The sequence below is a fragment of the Podarcis muralis genome, chromosome 2, assembly GCF_964188315.1.
Source record: "Podarcis muralis chromosome 2, rPodMur119.hap1.1, whole genome shotgun sequence".
Taxonomy (NCBI): Eukaryota; Metazoa; Chordata; class Lepidosauria; order Squamata; family Lacertidae; genus Podarcis; species Podarcis muralis.
In genome coordinates, this window is record NC_135656.1 from 17,232,896 (window position 1) to 17,251,540 (window position 18,645).

General features: G+C 45.7%; 1 protein-coding gene across 5 annotated transcripts in view; it reads right to left on the bottom strand.

Moving 5' to 3' along the window:
- Positions 1-18,645, bottom strand: part of CA10 (carbonic anhydrase 10) — a 342,227-nt gene that overhangs the window by 186,759 nt on the left and 136,823 nt on the right. The window lies entirely within an intron of this gene.

An 18,645-nucleotide genomic window follows, 5' to 3' on the forward strand; every position in this document is an offset into this window, starting at 1 on the left:
TAGTACCTCGGGTTAAGAACTTTGCTTCAGGATGAGAACTGAAATTGTGTGGCGGTGGCGGCGCAGCGGCAGCTGGAGGCCCCATTAGCTAAAGTGGTACCTCAGATTAAGAACACTTTCAGGTTAAGAACGGACCTCCAGAATGAATTAAGTTCTTAGCCCGAAGTACCACTGTAGAATCTTTTAAAGAAGCCAAGAGGTGCAATCCGAACCTCCAATCCTCCACACTAGAGGGTGCTTGGATGGGGTGGGCCTCTCCCACTGAGGAAGCTCCACTGTCAGTGGAAAAGTCCGGCCTGTGAGGAGCCCACCAATGTACCCAAGCAATTATTGGGTAGGCAGAAGTTATCACTGGTGCCATCACCACTGGGGTGAACTAGATGTTTCAGGGGAAGGGATAGGGGTTGTTCAGCACAGAATCTGCTAGAGTGGCAATGGCTATACTGCTCCATCAAATCCCTCTGCCACCAGCCAAGGGTTTGGCTGGCTCCCAATGCTCAAGATCCTTCATTGTTTTCTCGAGTGGTGGTTTTTTCTCTCGTTTTCCTTTCCCGGGATGCCTGTAACCACTACAGACACTGTGGTTATTTGCACTTTAGAAAGCAGGGAACTGCAGAGAACTCTTAGATAATCCCATGCGATTTTGCAGAATGTTACCCGTCTTTTTCGCTCTATAACACGCACCCGACCATAACATGCACATAGTTTTTAGAGGAGGAAAACAAGAAAAAAATATATTCTAAGTGAAACAGTGGATGTATGATTTTTGTGGTTCATGCTGTGGCCACAGACATGTGATCTGACGGTGAGTTTGGGGTAGCCCAATGCAAAAATCCTGAGGATCCATGTGGATCCATGCTTTGTAACCACGTTTTTGCACCACTGCGGCCCCAGGCGACAGTGGGTGCGTGATTTTTTTTGGTGCAAGCTGTAGCCATGGACATGCTATGTGATCTGATGGTGAATTTGGGGTGACCCAGTGCAAAAATCCTGAGGATTCATGTGGATCCGTGCTTTGTAACCAGGCTCTCTGTCCCTCTCTTCTCCCCACTCAGTGGCTCTTCTCCCACTTTGCTGTTTCAAAGCGAGCCACGGAGGAGGGAAGGAAGGGGAACCATGGATCCTCTGCTCACAACTGCAGCAGATCCCCCCACCATCCGTAGGCATTCGCTCCATAACACGCACAGACATTTCCCCTTACTTTCTAGGAGGAAAAAAGTGAGTGTTATGGAGCAAAAAATACGGTATTCCCCCCGCCCCTAAAGAAAAAGGAACCAGTCCTTTTTGAAGGCAGCTCTGTTTAGGGAAGTTTTTAATGTTTGATCTTTTATTGTGTTTTTAATATCCTGTTGGAAGCCGCCCAGAGTGGCTGGGGAGACCCGGCCTGATGGGCAAGGTATAAATATATTATTATTATTATTATTATTATTATTATTATTATTATTATGCTGGTGCAGACAGTACAGAAGTAAGGCACACCCTGAAATAAATAAATAAAAATACTTAATGCTGTTTTGTTAGCTACTAAGTCACAGGTTGCCTTGTCCACTTTGCACGCCAGCCAGTGAAACTGCCATTACATGAAGCCTGGATAGCTTAGCTGGTTAGAGCATGGCGCTGATAACACCAAAGTTGCAGGTTCGATCCCCATTTGGGACAAGATGCATATTCCTGAATTGTAGGGGCTGGACTAGATGATCCTAAGGGTCCCTTCCAACCCTACAATTCTATGATTCTGTGTTCAGAAAGAGGTCTGACTGTAGCTGTAGCAATCAGCCCTGACAGGTAACATGCAGACGCATGAAGCATTCTCAATGTTGCCGTGATGACACTGAGGGGGCTGGAAGGGTGCTGGTCGCTATTATTTATTTCATAGATTTCTCTCTCTTTTCCAACTATAGTCCTCATAGGGCAGGCTTCCTCAGCCTTGGCCCTCCCAATGTGTTGAGACTACAACTCCCAGCATCCCTGACCACTGGTCCTGCTAGCTAGGGATCATGGGAGTTGTAGGCCAAAAACATCTGGAGGGCCGAGGCTGAGGAAGCCTGTCATAGGGGCTCACATTGATAAGCATTCATAGAATCATAGAATCATAGAGTTGGAATAGACCACAAGGGCCATCGAGTCCAACCCCCTGCCAAGCAGGAAACACCATCAGAGCACTCCTGACATATGGTTGTCAAGCCTCTGCTTAAAGACCTCCAAAGAAGGAGACTCCACCACACTCCTTGGCAGCAAATTCCACTGTCGAACAGCTCTTACTGTCAGGAAGTTCTTCCTAATGTTTAGGTGGAATCTTCTTTCTTGTAGTTTGGATCCATTGCTCCGTGTCCGCTTCTCTGGAGCAGCAGAAAACAACCTTTCTCCCTCCTCTATATGACATCTTTTTATATATTTGAACATGGCTATCATATCACCCCTTAACCTCCTCTTCTCCAGGCTAAACATGCCCAGCTCCCTTAGCGGTTCCTCATAAGGCATCGTTTCCAGGCCTTTGACCATTTTGGTTGCCCTCCTCTGGACACGTTCCAGTTTGTCAGTGTCCTTCTTGAACTGTGGTGCCCAGAACTGGACACAGTACTCCAGGTGAGGGCTGACCAGAGCAGAATACAGTGGCACTATTACTTCCCTTGATCTAGATGCTATGCTCCTATTGATGCAGCCCAGAATTGCATTGGCTTTTTTAGCTGCCGCGTCACACTGTTGGCTCATGTCAAGTTTGTGGTCAACCAAGACTCATAGATCCTTTTCACATGTACTGCTCTCAAGCCAGGTGTCACCCATCTTGTATTTGTGCCTCTCATTTTTTTTGCCCAAGTGCAATACTTTACATTTCTCCCTGTTAAAGTTTATCTTGTTTGTTTTGGCCCAGTTCTCTAATCTGTCAAGGTCTTTTTGAAGTGTGATCCTGTCCTCTGGGGTGTTAGCCACCCCTCCCAGTTTGGTGTCATCTGCAAATTTGATCAGGATGCCCTTGAGTCCATCATCCAAGTCGTTGATAAAGATGTTGAATAAGACGGGGCCCAGGACAGAACCCTGTGGCACCCCACTAGTCACTCTTCTCCAGGATGAAGAGGAACCATTGATGAGCACCCTTTGGGTTCGGTCAGTCAGCCAGTTACAAATCCACTGAGTGGCAGCATAGTCAAGACCACATTTTAGTGATACACCTTTAAAAACACAAAAATGAGGGAAGGGGGGGGGGAGATCAGTTCGACTTGTGTAAGAACTTGCAGTTGATGCTTATTTCCACTGCACAATTGGTCTTACAAAGGTCCTGGTGGAAGAGGAGACTGTCTGGCTGAAATATTCATTTATTAGATTTGACAGCTGCCCTGACAGTCACCCTGGAGCTCTGTATAAGGTGGTTCCTGGTTTACCGGACCTATTATGCCCAGTCTCTGCAATAACCTCTTGAGGCTGCCATGCTGATTATTTGTATTTCCTCCTCAACTGTCATCTATGTGATCAGTGCCTGTGGTTGTAGAAGGGGCCTGAAGCTAACATTTCAGCTACAGAAGGCTACTTTCAGGCAAGAGCTTTGGCATACCAGGCACAAACAACTTAGGACACGTTATGTCAAGCTAACCTTTGACATAGTCAAACGATAAATCCAACGGGGGATTTTCAAAGGACAAGGGGCGGGAGGAAGGGTATTCTGCTGAGCCTTCAGTTTGCTGTGTGCATCTCCCCCACAGATAAATTCATCTGCTCCGTTCTTCCACTTGCACTCATAATGCCTGAAAATTTAATTTCCAGCTTCACTTCCTTTCCCTTGTGTTGCTGCGCTGAGCCTTCTGTCTCTCTCTCTTCCCTCCCGATGACAGAAGCAGCAGGTGAGCAGAGGGATTGTCGTGGTGTTTGCTGAAGCAGCAGAGATCCAACAAAGGTGGCTGTGTCACTAGCGCTGAACATCAGTCTGTGGCTTAAAGGATATCATTGATCTCATGGGAAAAGCTGGAGGTGTTAAAAATTACCGCGCAGATTTGCCACTCCCATGTCCTCAGACACACTTCAAGTTGTTCATAAACTAATGAAAAATGAAAGGAATGCTGTGATCACCAATAGTCAGCATGGATTTCTGAAAAATAAGTCATGTCAGACTAACCTGATCTCGTTTTTTGACAGAATTACAAGCCTGGTAGATGAAGGGAATGCAGTGGATGTAGCCTACCTTGATTTCAGCAAGGCATTCGACAAGGTGCCCCATGATATCCTTGTAAAGAAGCTGGTAATATGCGGACTTGACTATGCTACCACTCAGTGGATTTGTAACTGGCTGACTGACTGAACCCAAAGGGTGCTCATCAATGGTTCCTCTTCATCCTGGAGAAGAGTGACTAGTGGGGTGCCACAGGGTTCTGTCTTGGGCCCGGTCTTATTCAACATCTTTATCAATGACTTGGATGATGGACTCAAGGGCATCCTGATCAAATTTGCAGATGACACCAAACTGGGAGGGGTGGCTAACACCCCAGAGGACAGGATCACACTTCAAAACGACCTTGACAGATTAGAGAACTGGGCCAAAACAAACAAGATGAACTTTAGCAGGGAGAAATGTAAAGTATTGCACTTGGGCAAAAAAAAATGGTGGAAGAAGATTGGAAGAAATTTAAAGATTATTTGCAGAAATATTGTAAAATTAATGAATGTTAAAATGATGTTGGAATGAAATGAAACAGCTTTAGCAATAAGGTTAAAAAGAATATGTAAAAATGGATTGTTAATTAGATGAAAATACGAAGTTATAATATGTTAAGATATAGAATTAAGATAAAAAGAAAGAGGGAAAGGATTTGCTGAATTAACCATGTGAACTGGAATACAAAAAAGGGAGGTGTGAGGAGGTCAGGAAACATATAAGATATATATGAAATATAAGATATGAAAATACTGATTTGTTTTTAATTTTTTTTTTTTACTTTCTATGTATTTTGTAATTTTCCTGTTGCATTTTTGTACCTTTTATATATATATTTTCCCCTTGTTACTTTGTTACTTGCTCCTTTTAAATTTTGTAACTCTTTTTTGTCTGTAAAATCTTAATAAATATCATTTATTTTTTTTAAAAAAAAATTTTAAAATGAGAGGCACAAATACCAGATGGGTGACACCTGGCTTGGGAGCAGAACATGTGAAAAGGATCTAGGAGTCTTGTTTGACCACAAACTTGACATGAGCCAACAGTGTGACGCGGCAGCTAAAAAAGCCAATGCAATTCTGGGCTGCATCAATAGGAGTATAGCATCTAGATCAAGGGAAGTAGTAGTGCCACTGTATTCTGCTCTGGTCAGACCTCACCTGGAGTACTGTGTCCAGCTCTGGGCACCACAGTTCAAGAAGGACACTGACAAACTGGAACGTGTCCAGAGGAGGGCAACCAAAATGGTCAAAGGCCTGGAAACGATGCCTTATGAGGAACGGCTAAGGGAGCTGGGCATGTTTAGACTGGAGAAGAGGAGGTTAAGGGGTGATGTGATAGCCATGTTCAAATATATAAAAGGGTGTCATATAGAGGAGGGAGAAAGGTTGTTTTCTGCTGCTCCAGAGAAGCGGACACGGAGCAATGGATCCAAACTACAAGAAAGAAGATTCCACCTAAACATTAGGAAGAATTTCCTGACAGTAAGAGCTGTTCGACAGTGGAATTTGCTGCCAAGGAGTGTGGTGGAGTCTCCTTCTTTGGAGGTCTTTAAGCAGAGGCTTGACAACCATATGTCAGGAGTGCTCTGATGGTGTTTCCTGCTTGGCAGGGGGTTGGACTCGATGACCCTTGTGGTCTATTCCAACTCTATGATTCTATGATTCTATTCTATGTCTGATTATCATAGCTCAGGTCCAGTCCCCATCATCTTCAGTTAAAATGATTTCAAGCTGGCTTCTTAGATTTATGGATTACCATAGTTTTCTAATTATGTGTTGAAAGCTGCCCTAATTTTACAAATGGAGGCAGAATATGCATTTTTAGACAAAGAGGTGGGTTGCTCTACCAGGTGCTTTATTTATATTCACACACTTAAACTTTTGCAATCCTAATCGGGTAAACTAAACAGGAGGTTGAATGGTAGCTGGGGATAGAGAAATCTGTCAGAGTTTCTATTTTTTTCCAAGCTCAAGTTGAGTTCTCCACATTTCCACATCAGTTTGCAACTTATTTTTTATTTTTTTAAAGAAGTCTGCATTAAAAAAAAATGCATTTTAGTGTGAAGTTCTCCTAATATAGGCATTTTTGCATAGCAATTTCCCCTAATATAATGCATTCTCAGTAACATGCACATTTCCTCCCTCACACTTTAGGCCAGCATATGCATTTTTTGGTACACTTTGCTTGGTTGGAAAACGGCCCTGCAATATTTGGGGAATTTGGCAGGTGTGGTGGCAGAGCCAATCTGAGCTTTGCCCCTCCCACACTACCCATTACTGGTTGGATTCCCCCCCCCTCCCTTCCTCCCTGAGCAGGAAGTAGAGTGGGCAAGAAACTGGAAGATTGCTTATTTAGTTTATCATGCTAATGTTCAACACAGGAAATGGTAGCCCAGCAAATAATGTGACTGGATAGCAGATCATACATTATTACAATGGTGCCTTGGTTCTCAAATGCCTTGGTACTCAAAGAACTTGGAACCCAAACACTGCAAACCCGGAAGTAAGTGTTCCAGTTTGCGAACCTTTTTCAGAAGCCGAATGTCCTCCATTTTGAGTGGTATGCTTCCGATTTGAGTGCCACACTTCCGTTTTGAGCTTTTCAATCTGAGGGAGCTGGCGTTTGTCCAGAGACAGCTTTCTGGGTCATGTGGCCAGCATGACTAAACCGTTTCTGGCACAACGGGACTCCGTGACAAAAGCCAGAGCGCACAGAAACGCCTTTTACCTTCCCTCTGCAGCGGTACCTACGGTATTTATCTACTTGCACTGGTGTGCTTTCGAACTGCTAGGTTGGCAGGAGCTGGGACAGAGCAACAGGAGCTCACCCCAGTGCGGGGATTCGAACCGCCAACCTTCTGATCGGCAAGCCCAAGAGGCTCAGTGGTTTAGACCACAGTGCCACAGATACAGTCAAGTTTTCTTCCACATGAATGTGAATCTCCCACACAAAATACCAGCTGCATGCCATCAGGCTAGATATTACTTATTCTACATGGCTTAAATCCCAGGCCCACTCAATGCTTCTCATGCACTAATAAGCATATTCAGTCTAGACAGAGGCCCTCTGTAGACTATGAGTGGTTGGGATGCATTATAGATGCTTAGTATGATCTAGGCAGTCCGATTAAAAGCAATGTGAATTACGTTAGATGCAATGAACTTGTTTCATCAGCTCCAATGGGCTGTGAAGTTCTTGTTTACTCATAAATAACTCTTACTGATTTCGTTGGGTTTTCCTCCCAAGTAGCTGTTCAGAGGCTTGCAGCTGAGGCCACAACTAGCCTTCAGCTGCATTTCAGTCAGCAAATTCCACCCAACGCTTTCAACACGCAGGTGACAGAGACAGGACCTTTCCCACTATATAGCACTAATGCAAAACACATTAGCGTGAATAGCTGGCAAATGGGATGTGTAACATCAAAGAGGTGAGTGAAGCACTCACATTTGAAAGGCCTTCACTGTTTCCATCTCTCTACAAACACCGGAGAAACGCGTATGGTAGTAAGATTAAAGAACGGGAAATTTGACATTTTGTACAGTCCCCTTGCCAACAGAAGATATTCAGTTCTGATCACTATTAATACAAGACAGAGGTGAAGGAGGAAAAGAAAACCTTTCAAGAATGCTGGGATTGGCACAGAATAACCAAACCACACACCTCAGCTCATCAGTGGCGTAGCGTGGGTTGTCAGCACCCGGGGCAAGGCAAGTAATTTGCGCCCCCTAACCCATGGATTTGCGCCCCCTAACCCGTGGATTTGCCCTAACCCCAGATGTTGCGCCCGGTGCGACCGGCCCCCCCTGCACCCCCCACGCTACGCCACTGCAGCTCATTACAAACTTGCACCAATCATGTGGTGGCTGCTTCTTCACTGGGCATTCAAACTGTAATCCTCCAGACCTCCTGGATAAAATTCAGAATGGGTCTTGATAACATCAGAGGGAGTATGGCAAAGATCAGGCCATCCCCAACCCTGCACTTAGCAGAGGAGAACAGTACAGCGTAGAAAGTTCACTCATACCCTAAAGAGCCAGGTCTCATAGAAACTCTTGTGCAAGTCCCATTATGCCTTAGTATCTTGGCTGCATCATGAACTTTGAGCAGAGTATATGGCCTCCAAACAACAGACCGTCACCACTCTCCTACTCTTGCCCCGATCAGTTGGAGGTAGTGGGAATGGCTGGGAGCATCCTTTTCCCATGTCTAAGGTCTCAGGCTCTACAGTTGCTATGGCAAAATGTATGGTGCATCCAAGGGACCTGGGCATTATAGCAGCTATATTCTCTATGTTCTTGAACAAGCTGCTAGAATCTCTGTGTATATGTGTGCGCATTCTCATATATATATGTATGTAGGTATATATATATGTGTGTGTGTGTGCGCGCGCGCCGCACACAGTGTTTTTTTTCTTAAAAATGTTTAGGGCTACTTTCATTTTGATTCAAGTAAACCACCATTTTATAGTTCAAATTGGGAAAAATAAATACAGTAAATGGACAAAAGTACAAAGATTCACAAAATGTTTAGGGGTATGCGTACCCCTATGTACCCCCAGAAAACAGCACTGTATATATGTATGTGTGTGTGTGTGTGTGTGTGTGTGTGTGTGTATGAGAATGTGCGCTCTCTCTCTCTCTCTCTCTCTCTCTCTCTCTCTCTATTACTGATAAAAACCATTTTATTAAATGGCAACTACTGAAAAATTGTGAGTTTAGCCACCTCTGGTAATCCATTTGCTCTCTGTCAATTTATAAAGGCAAATTATTGCTTTAAGACTTTATATTTTTTTCCCTCCCTCCCTCTCTCTGCTCTTAAATACAATGAGGGGGTGTTTTGTTTGAAGTGCCATCTTCTGCCGTTAATCCTATGTTTTTAAAACATATTTATTTTCTTTCTGTATTTCCCTACTGTTCCAAATGGCAAGCAGACAATCTGAAAGCAGAGTTCCACATTTAGAAAACTAACTTTTACCAGAACCCATTTTGTTGTCCTTCCTCATTATTGCATTCTGAGGAATTAATGATTTCTTAGAGAGATCGGAACAGCATATATCCAATTTGGATTTAGCGCGCGCGCACACACACACACACTTACCAATAACAAACAGGAGTGGGGGCATTACAAGCCAATTAAACAATGAGTGTCGTTAATTAAAAAAAAATTGTTCACACTGCATAACAACGTGAAAGAAAAGAAGAAAACTTTAGTTAAACCAAGAAGGTTTATCCCTTTTTCCTCTAAGAAATTAAAAGCTGAAATCTTATACACATACGAGCTTGGGTGTGACTGAATGCAGTGGGGCTTACTTCTGAGTAGGAAGGCATAGGATTGTGCTATAATACTATTTTAGAATATTTTAAGCCTATTCATCATTTTACTTACGAGTGCATTGTACAAGAAGCATTTAACTACTCTGTAGAGAATAGTATGCATATAACTTTCAGATATGTATTTGAATCTTAAAAGAAATAATAATAAAAAATAGGCAGGGATGTCAGCAGTATTTCCTGGAACCTTATGCAAATTGTATCCTTTTTGTGGGTGGGGTGGAGGGCTCAGCAATAAATCGGGTACCACACACAAGTAATAAAACTACCTGGCAGACAGAATGTCAACTGGTGAAGCTTTCCCATATCTGTATTTCCATAGTAGGAAAGGCTTGGCCTATTGACTTCTCCTGCACGTTCCCTCCCCAGCAGGCCTGATGCCAGGCAGTGCCATCATTGGGCACCTTCTGGGGTCCACAGTTCTGCAGAGGGGGAGGCACACTGGTGAATCAAAGAGCCTCCTGGTCCTGCTATCTTCTTGTAAAGGTAAAGGGGCCCCTGACCATTAGGTCCAGTCGTGACCGACTCTGGGGTTGCGGCGCTCATCTCGCTTCATTGGTCGAGGGAGCCGGCGTACAGCTTCCGGGTCATGTGGCCAGCATGACTAAGCCGCTTCTGGCGAACCAGAGCAGCGCACGGAAACGCCGTTTACCTTTCCACCGGAGTGGTACCTATTTATCTACTTGCACTTTGACGGGCTTTCGAACTGATAGGTTGGCAGGAGCAGGCACCGAGCAACGGGAGCTCACCGTGTTGTGGGGATTCAAACCGTCGACCCATCATGGGATTCGAACCGCTGACCTAGGCTCAGTGGTTTAGACCACAGCGCCACCCGCGTCCCTAGTTGCTGCTTATTCATGGCCCCTCTCCAAGTGTGCAAACATGACTATGGCAAGAGAAAGTTGTGTTGACTGATCTCAGAGGAAGAGAGGGAGTACATGGGCAGAGATGAGTCCATTTATGCAAGGAAGAGCTTCCTGAGACAATTATGACTCAGAGCCCCCTCAAAATGTAGAGTTGGCACCGCTTCCCAGCCCTGTCATTCATCTTCTCCTCTGGCTTGCTGCCTGGCATATCTGGGCCCTGATCGGTTGCCCACAGTTGCTGGCTAGAGCAGAACTGGCACAGGAACAGCCGTGCAGCCGGAAGGAAATCTGAATGCTACAGGGAGACCACAAAACCGGCTGGCTGCTGATCGCAGCTGGCAAGCCTTCTTTTAAAACATTCAAAAACAAAATGAGGGGGGCAGGCAACCTGACCCCGACCACCTCACCTGCAAGTAAGGTAAGCCCAACCTCACCACCTTGAAACCCTCGAGAAATTTCTACTGGCTCATCTTCAGCATGTTCTCTTTTAACGAAAAGAAACAATTGGTAATCCAGTGAAATATTGGCGCGGTATTGCTTCAGAATAGCCCACCGAAAGATACATGGGCAAATGCATCCAATGTCTTGTTTAAAGAGATGGTTTAATATATTTGTTTGCTTATTATTAAAGGTAAAGGTAAAGGTACCCCTGCCCGTACGGGCCAGTCGTGTCCGACTCTAGGGTTGCGTGCTCATCTCGCTCTAGAGGCCGGGAGCCAGCGCTGTCCGAAGACACTTCCGGGTCACGTGGCCAGCGTGACGAAGCTGCAGCTGGCGAGCCAGCACCAGCACAGCACATGGAAACGCCGTTTACCTTCCCGCTATAAAGCGGTCCCTATTTACCTACTTGCACTTAGGGGTGCTTTCAAACTGCTAGGTGGGCAGGAGCTGGGACCGAACAACGGGAGCTCACCCCGCCGCAGGGATTCGAACCGCCGACCATACGATCAGCAAGTCCTAGGCACTGAGGTTTTACCCACAGCGCCACCCGCGTCCCTCCTTGCTTATTATTAGCTACCACAATAGACTGCTGGTATGATATTGGGGGGGGGGAGAATCGGGGTGGCATCTCGTTCTCAGGATTGTGGGTGCCCACCGCTGCAATGCAGATGTGCAACGTCACACACACACACCCACCTGGACATAGTGTGTGTGACGTCACATGCACTAGGTGCAGGTGTGTGTGTGATGGCCTGGGACTCGGGTTCGGGCTCGGAACCAGAGGAGTCTCAGTCTGCACCGGATCCTTTGCCTCAGGCATCATCTGAACCAAGTCTGGGGCCTGATCCTGAAGAGTCCCAGTCTGCACAGGTTCCCCTGCAACAAACACCAGCTGGGCCGAGTCAGGGGCCTGAGCCTGCCCTGGCTCCAGATGCGGGGATTACCTTGTTGCCTTCAGCTGTGCCATCACTTACATCTGCTCCACTACTGGTTGGGTCAGGGGAGGCTGAGGCGGCCCCTGGGTCTAGTAACCCACTGACGTCTCCCGAGCTGCAGAGACTAAGGTCTGAGAGAAGGAGAGAACTGAGTACTCACAGGAGGAGTGCTTGCCTTCGGGCGAAACAGGGAGGTGAGTCGCCAGGGGATTAGGAATGGCCGTTACCCCGACAAAGATAAAAGGCTGTCGGACCCTGCCCCAGGTTGTGGGAGCAACAATGCTGTATGCTAGATCCTGCCTGAGATCCTGTACCTGTCCTTGCCTGGTTTCCTGCCTTGTGTACTGCCTTGACCCTGTTGAACTGACTCCTAGCGGAACCTTCAGATTCTGGACTGTGTTTCACAGGTTACCCCTGGGCCCAGCCCAGTGTGCTTGTGATGTCACACATCCGTGTTGTGGTGGCCGGCAGTGGCGACTCCTCTTCCTCCTCCTATCCAGAGCCAGAGAGGCACCCTTTTCTGTGGGGATGGTCTCGCACCAGGAGGCAGAGAGACAAGCCATAATCCCGGAAAAGAATGGCTCACTGGCTGGCTATGAAGCTTTTTTCATTGACTTTGTGGGTGCCTGGCTCCCACAATTTTATTATTGATGGTGCCCAAGCACCTGCGGCCTCCTGGAATTGGCTCCTAAAGGTAAAGGTAAAGGGACCCCTGACCATTAGGTCCAGTCGTGACTGACTCTGGGGTTGCAGCGCTCATCTCGCTTTATTGGCCGAGGGAGCCGGCGTACAGCTTCCGGGTCATGTGGCCAGCATGACTAAGCTGCTTCTGGCGAACCAAAGCAGCGCACGGAAACACTGTTTACCTTCCCGCCGGAGCGGTACCTATTTATCTACTTGCACTTTGACGTGCTTTCGAACTGCTAGGTTGGCAGGAGCAGGGACCGAGCAACAGGAGCTCACCCTGTTGTGGGGATTCAAACCGCCGACCTTCTGATCGGCAAGTCCTAGGCTCTGTGGTTTAACCCACAGTGCCACCCGCATCCCACCTATGGGGGGAGGGGGATATAAATAATATTGATAAGGAATATAGAACTAAAAGGGACTGGGCTAATAGAAATCCTCCTCCTCCTCCTCCTCCTTTTAGAAGAATCCTTTATGAAGAGTTTCACCATGAGTAAACAAACCTCTCTATCTCACTTCAAAATCTCTCTGGTGGTCAGATGAGATCTGCAATACATTTTCCTTCATTCCACATTATGTTATTGTGGTATTTATCCTCTTTCTTTTTTTTTAAAGAAGAAGACAGTTTTTCACAGTGTCTACTGATAATAGCAGAAGAAGCAATATTGCAGGCTGGCAGATGTAGATTTAAGTACTTAGAGGGGAGGGGGACTTCTTAAATATGAGAGCTGCTCAACAATGGAATTGCCAGGGGAAGCTGCTGGATATTTTCTTGGAGATTTTGAAGAAAAGGTTAAGATCGCGATAACCCCGCCTTATGATAGGGATTTAAGTCTGTGAGGTCTGCTGGGCTTGATTTGATTTTATGATTCATGGGAAGGCACAATGATGCAAAGGAAACTAGTAACTTTTTGCTGCGATAAGCCCATGGGTCTCAGCTGTAAAGGCAACACAATATTCAAGTTGCTGGAAAGAAACTTTAGCATGCTACCCTAATACACAAGCTCCGCCAGTTGAGGGGCTATCAGTGTTTCCCAAACACGGGTCTGCCGCATAACCATAGTTGGTTGCACAGTCCTGACTGGTGGGTTTTGGTGGTGCGTCCAGTAGCGTAGCGTGGGTTGTCAGCACCCGGGGCAAGGCAAGTAATTTGCGCCCCCTAACCCCTGGATTTGCACCCCCTAACCCGTGGATTTGCGCCCCCTAACCCGTGGATTTGCCCTAACCCCAGATGTTGTGCCCGGTGCGGCCGGCCCCCCCTACACCCCCCACGCTACGCCACTGGGTGCGTCCATGGATACTGGACACATGCATGCCATTTCTCCTTCAGTTTGAGTTTTCCTGATCACTCTGCTTTCCCCTTCCCTTCTGAGCTGAGAAGGTATAGGATACAATGGCCATTTTGCCAGTCTACTAGCAGTGTATCAAACTTCTCATTTTTCAATTCCTGTGATGCTGGCTCATATCCACCCCAGATCAGGAGTGTTCCTTGCCCTGTGGCCAGTTGCACAGCTGAACGCCATTCTGTCATGTCTTTTGGTGTCCAAGATTTATGCCTCTCAAGCATTTATGGCATTACGTTTAGCTTTTATGTAAAAGTCGAGAAGGTCATGTGGTTATCTGGAGGCATTAGCATCATGGTTTCCTTCAAGCAGAGTAGGTGGAAGTAATGAATGGACTGCTTTTAATGATGTACACTGAGCTCTTTTCTCTCTCTGTGGTTTCAATTCCCAATTTCAATAAACTAGCTTGAGATTTTATCTTTGGCACCGGTAATTATATAAGCCAAGAATAATTGCTGGGTAAATACAACCTGATTGGCTTTTATTTTACGACTGGGCTTCATTTCAAGCTTAAATTATGAAAATAATGAACTCAATGAATAAACTGAAGTAGAGATCTTATCAACTCTTACCTCCAACTTTAGAACTTGGACTGATTTTTAGAACTAATTTACATAATCCTTTTAGCTTGGAAAAAATGTGGGGCATTTTGAACTGCTACGCATTTCGTGGCAGAGTACAGGCTACTTAGTCTATGTGCCACCATGACAGTTTGAAAGCCATGGGATCCTAGGACTGGATTATGCAGTGTTTTTTTTCTAAAAAAATGTTTAGAGGTACTCTCATTTTTCTACTCATATTGAGTCATACCTCATGTTACATCCGCTTCAGGTTGCGTGTTTTTGTCTTGCGTCCCACGGCAACCCGGAAGTACTGGGTTACTTCTGGGTTTCGCCACTTGTGCATGCACGCCAAATCGCGCCTTGCGCCTGTGCAGATGCAGTGCTTTGAGTTGTGGGCTTTTCACATTACGGGCGGGCCTCCAGAACGGATACCACTGTACTGTCCCTCAATGAGGCCAAACTTAGACTCACAAAATGTTTAGGGGTATGCGTACCCCTGTGTCCTCCCAGAAAAAAAGCACTGGGATTATTGCAGGTGGCCAAAGGGTATACTGCACCCAGCACCCAATCCATTGTGACCATATGACACAAGCAGCCCCTGTCCCAATAAAGTTCCTCAAAAGCAGTTTTGCTCAGGCGCTGCCTATGCTGTTCACAGGCTACCTTTCTATGCTAGAGTATGTCTCTTCCCCACATAGCACCTGCCCTTCAACTAGGTGAATCACATGCTGCTATGGAGTCTGTGAATCCATAAATCTTAGAGGCAGGGCCAATTGTGCAAGGATTTCCCCACCCAACTCATCACCCTACCAGGAAGAACGGTAGCAAATAGATAGATATGGCTCACTCCATTGGCCACACCCACACTATGCATTAGCATGGGGTCATACCACATGTGTGTGTGTGTGTGCGTGTGGACACATACATATGAGGGAAGGAGGGGAATGAAAGAAGGGGAGTAATAAAAGATTGTGTATCCACAATAAGTGCCTTGTTGGATAAGAACAGATGCCCATCTATTGAAGCATTCTGTTCTTATAACAGCCAATCAGTTGCCAATGGGAAATCTGCCAACAGGACCTGAGTACAAGAGCACTCTCCTCATTTGTGATACCCAGCAATGGATATCTATAGGCATAATTCCTCCGGGAGTGGAAATGGAACATACCCATCTTAAGTAGCACTCAGTGATAGCCTTATCTTCTTCCATAAGTTATGAATTTCTCTAATTCTTTAGAGCCAAGTTAGTGGCCATCGCTACATCTTGTGTGTGTAGATTCCATAATTCAACTATGCACTGTGTGAAGTCATAACTTCTTTTGCCTGCCCAGAATCTTCCATTATTCAGCTTCAATGGATGGCCCCAGGTACCAGCATTATGAGACACAAAGAAAACAAAAACTCTACATCTCCTGTCACCACACCATGCAGAGACATCCTACCCTAAACAAACCTTGCCATCAAACACCAGTGCTCCCACATGCTGAGCAATGAGTAGCTTAGTGAGATGGATGCTAGAGTAGGGTTACCAGACGTCCCCATTTCACGGAGACAGTTCCCAAATTTGCAAATCTGTCCCCAGACAAATTCCATCCCCAGAATGTCCTTACCCTGCTCTCCTGGAGTAATATGCAGCTAGAGGGGTAGGAAGATAGTTTTTGCACAGACAGAGGCAGAGGTGGGTGGGGGAATCGAAGAGTGTGAAAGAACGGCTTTGCACCTTGCCCGGCAGAAAAACCGTGCACCTTGCACCCCTCCTGGGCAACGGCGCGCTGCCCGCCCATGACTGCCGAGCCTCCCTCAATCTCCTGCCCCCTTCCCCCTTCATTTTGAGAGATCACAGGTTATCCAGGAGGGGTGCAAGGTTCGCGGTTTCTCTGCTGGGCAAGGCACGGAGGGGTGAGATGACTTTGATCCCCATAGCCAACTGGAGCAGTGGCAGAGCTGGAGCAGAGCTGGGCAGCTGAGCTTGAGAGAAAGGGTGAACAAGAGCATGTCCCCGATGGCTCGGAACTGCAGAAGTCAAACTGGAGCAGGGAAGACTTATGTTCTATGAAGTTGAGGCTGCTTGAGTTGAGGTACCTCCATTGCAGGGGGTTGGCCTAGGTTCCTTTCCAAATCTGTGATTCTGTGATCACCCCACAGTTGTATTCTCAAACTCTGCTTCCAACTCCACCCCCCAGGTTTCTCTTTTCCTCCTCGAGACAGCAAAACAGTTGATGTATAGATGCAATTAGGGATAATAAAGCATGTATTTTTTTAAAAAAAAATCTTCCCAGATTCATTGAAAATGATCTGGTAACCATATGCTAGAGCCCTCAAAAGTTGACCCAATCATTCAACCTGATGACTCCATCCACTTCTACCCAACCACTAGACACAGACCAGGTTGAGAGATGCCAAGGGCAGTGAACTTTCAGGGGCTTCTAAAATACCTCCAAAGAGATGCATTTACACCTTTCACCTGTACTATATACAGTGTTTTAATTCCTGAAATACTATTTATTATATTTGGAAATTCAGGTTGCTTGTAGGCAACTTGAAAAGATGTAGTGATATGTAGACTAGAATACACAAAAGGGTATGTTATTAATGAAGGAATACAATGGAAAAGTACAAGATAGCCTCATAGCTGGTCTGGAACACTGAACCCAGTTGAGACATTTGACAAGAAACATTTTTTAAAAAACCCAACCACGAATACTAACCAACTGCTGCAACAACAGGGGGAAAATGCAATAAATACAAATGAAGGAAAAATAATGTTTGAAGGAGAAATCTACTCATAATCTCTGCTAAAATCCCGAGTGGGTAAGGATCTTGTTTTTTGTTACACGCTCTTTGGTTTTTAAACAGCTGCAGACAAAAAAGATAGACAAAGGTCTATCTAGTCTAGCATCCCTGGTGAGATTCCCCTAGCCATTTTCCAGTAGGCTATTGTCATACTTCGTCGCCGGCATCTGATATCAGAGGTATGGAATCTTTGCACCTGAGGGGATTCCATTTAGACAGCTTAAAAAAAATATTTTATAGCCCCACACACATCGACACACCAATCACTTACATCTCATATACCATACTGAGGTTAGGATGTTTCAGTCATGTATATAATATGCTATGACAACCCACTTGCCTGAAGTCCATATACAACTCTTACATACTGATTCAGCAAGGAGATTCCCACATAGACATCCCTAGCTGGATAGGGATTTGGATATGTGAAACCCCAACCTGTGCTGTGTGTTTGTGGTCCTGTTGTTGTTTAGTCGTTTAGTTGTGTCTGACTCTTCGTGACCCCATGGACCAGAGCACGCCAGGCTCTCCTGTCTTCCACTGCCTCCTGCAGTTTGGTCAAACTCATGTTGGTAGCTTCAAGAACACTGTCCAACCATCTCGTCCTCAGTCGTCCCCTTCTTCTTGTGCCCTCAATCTTTCCCAACATCAGGGTCTTTTCCAGGGAGTCTTTTCTTCTCATGAGGTGGCCAAAGTACTGGAGCCTCAGCTTCAGGATCTGTCCTTCCAGTGAGCACTCAGGGCTGATTTCCTTAAGAATGGATAGGTTTGATCTTCTTGCAGTCCATGGGACTCTCAAGAGTCTCCTCCAGCACCATAATTCAAAAGCATCAATTCTTTGGTGATCAGCCTTCTTTAGGGTCCAGCTCTCACTTCCATACATCACTACTGGGAAAACCATAGCTTTAGCTATACAGACCTTTGTCGGCAAGGTGATGTCTCTGCTTTTTAAGATGCTGTCTAGGTTTGTCATCGCTTTTTCCCCAAGAAGCAGGCATCTTTTAATTTTGTGGCTGCTGTCACCATCTGCAGTGATCACGGAGCCCAAGAAAGTAAAATCTTTCACTGCCTCCATTTCTTCTCCTTCTATTTGTCCTAGTTAGCTACTTTGAATATGACCCAAAAGCAGCTCAGGATGAGGAGGACAGAGGGTGGGGGTATGTGGCGTCTCCCTGTTTTTCTCTTCTCAGCAAACTGCCGCCAAAACATCCAAACAGGTCACACGTGAGTTGGATTAGGGTCTTACCCTATTATTTTTCTATGCCATCTGCTTCTGGTAACCTTTCTGCTCTCTGTCTTTTGTAGTTCTGAACTAGGTAATAGTTAATGTAATAACTGTCACATCAACAGCTGCAGATCGGCCTCCATCATGTTCCTGCACTAAAATTATTTTGCATGCCACTGAGCTTGAACTGTAATTAATTGCAGCCAAATGGAGACTATTTGCACCTCCTCCATAGTGATTTTTTGGGGCTTATTTATTACTTTTCTATTTACTTGCAAGTGTTAGGAAGAAAGCAGGTAAGAAAGTAATATTAGCAAA